Here is a 2010-nt window from a genome sequence, read left to right on the forward strand (position 1 = left end):
ATTATTGATTAGCTGTAAAAATTGATTAGGTGAATTGATTAACTTTAAATACAAAATATACTATTAAACAATTTAAACTAATATATATTATTCATTTATGTATGTATAATTAAGCGTGCGGGTTGGGTTTGAAAAACGATTTGCTTTTGTAATTAAGCAAACATGAACAACATACAGATCTAATTATAAGCAATAACACAAATAAATATGATAAACAAAAATAATAAATAAATAAATACTATTTATATATATATATATATAAGAAGAAATTTGCAAGACTCACATACTAAATGCGTGAAGGATAAATGATATAAATTAAGTTTTGTGTTTGACACAATTTTCTTAGGGTCCGTTTGGATACAACTGAAAATTGAAAAATATTGTAGCAAAATAATTTTTAAATATGTAAATAGTACCGTGGGATTTATTTTTAATAAAAAAGTTGTTGAAAAGTGAGATTTGTAGGTCTCGTGAACAGTGCACGGGACCTACTAATTTGCTAAAACGAGTGAGAAAAGTCAAACTTTGCAGCTATTGTTCATGAACAGTGCATGAATAGTAGCTGTAAGTCTCACAAACGCATGCCAAAAAAAAAAAAAAAAAAAAAAAGAAAAACGCCAGATGCAAATGTGCTGGGTTTTTCAGCCCAATCCAAACGTAACCTTAAAGTGGATTTCGCCCTCCACACACTTCCAGGATAAAATAATCTAGGGCATGAAGAAGCACTATAAGGTCTGTGTTATGCAAACTAAACTATGTCTCTCTCTCTCTCTCTCTCTCTCTCTCTCTCTAACTCTATGTTATGCACAAAAATCTCTCTCTAGCTATTCAAAAATAACTATTGTGCATAGATTTACTGACTCAAAAAATAAAATAATAAAATATTATTATTTGGATAAAAGGGTCTAGTCCACACATGTCAAAGCCTAATCCAATGTCCAGCTCATTATATAAACTCATATATATTATCTCTTTCATTTCCTACGTGGGATACAAAGATTTTCACCACTTTAATATAAATGTTTTAGTGCCATTAGGATTTAATTTCTTATTTACTCCATACTATATTTCTAACAAATGGTTTTGCATTCCACCACTTGCAAAAGAGCTTTTTGAATTAAGACCTTCCAAGGGTTTGGTTGGGGGTATGCCAATCCGCCCGCCCCGTGCGGGTTATTAAGTTAGACGATTTGGGTTGAGCAGGTTAAACCCCCAAAATAGCAAATTGGGTTGGGTAACGGATTGAAAATTGACAACCCACTACAACCTTGTAAAGTTGTGATTTACAACTATGTTTTATATTAGCTTTATTCCATGACAAAATGTGTTGTAATTACTTTAATTCATTTCCTTGTATCTTGTGGGATTTAATTGTATTGGGTTTAGTATCAAGTTGGTGAAGACTCAAGCTTTATTGAAGATCAGTGGATCTCGCAGGTGTGTCGCTGGAAGTTAACCCGCGAAAGAGCCATGTGAGAAGCACATGACTGGAAGCTGAAGAGTCGTGCTAGGATGTCATTTTCGCGATTGTCTCGCGGGTAAGGCCTTCCCGCGAGACAGTCGCGAAACATTCTGTCTGGAGGTTTTTTAAAAGTGACTCTCTTACCCTTCACCCATACTATATATACCCTCATTACCCACAAATGTATGGTAGGCCATTCAGAGAGAAAAACCCTAGATAGGTTTTCTATAACACACACACCCTCTTTTGAGAGAGAGCTACTCCTCCTTAGTGAAAAATTATTGTAGCCTCTTCTCCATCCCTCTCCCATTATCATACCTTGAGAGGAGATTTGTACCCAAACACAAACCCACACCTATTCAGAGTGTAGAGAGTGCTTTGGAGTTGCTGGGAAGCATTGGAAGAAGCCAAGGATGGCAGATGCAACATGGAGCTTGTTGCGGGATCCGGAGAACTAAGACAAGACACGGTTCCGAGAAGCCTTGTTGGAGTAGGAGCTTGGAGGGCTTAGGTACATCGGGTAGATTAGGCTTGGAGGGTCTCTTGCT

The sequence above is a fragment of the Quercus suber genome, unplaced genomic scaffold (assembly GCF_002906115.3).
Source record: "Quercus suber isolate HL8 unplaced genomic scaffold, Cork oak 2.0 scaffold_1005, whole genome shotgun sequence".
In the NCBI taxonomy this organism is placed as follows: Eukaryota; Viridiplantae; Streptophyta; class Magnoliopsida; order Fagales; family Fagaceae; genus Quercus; species Quercus suber.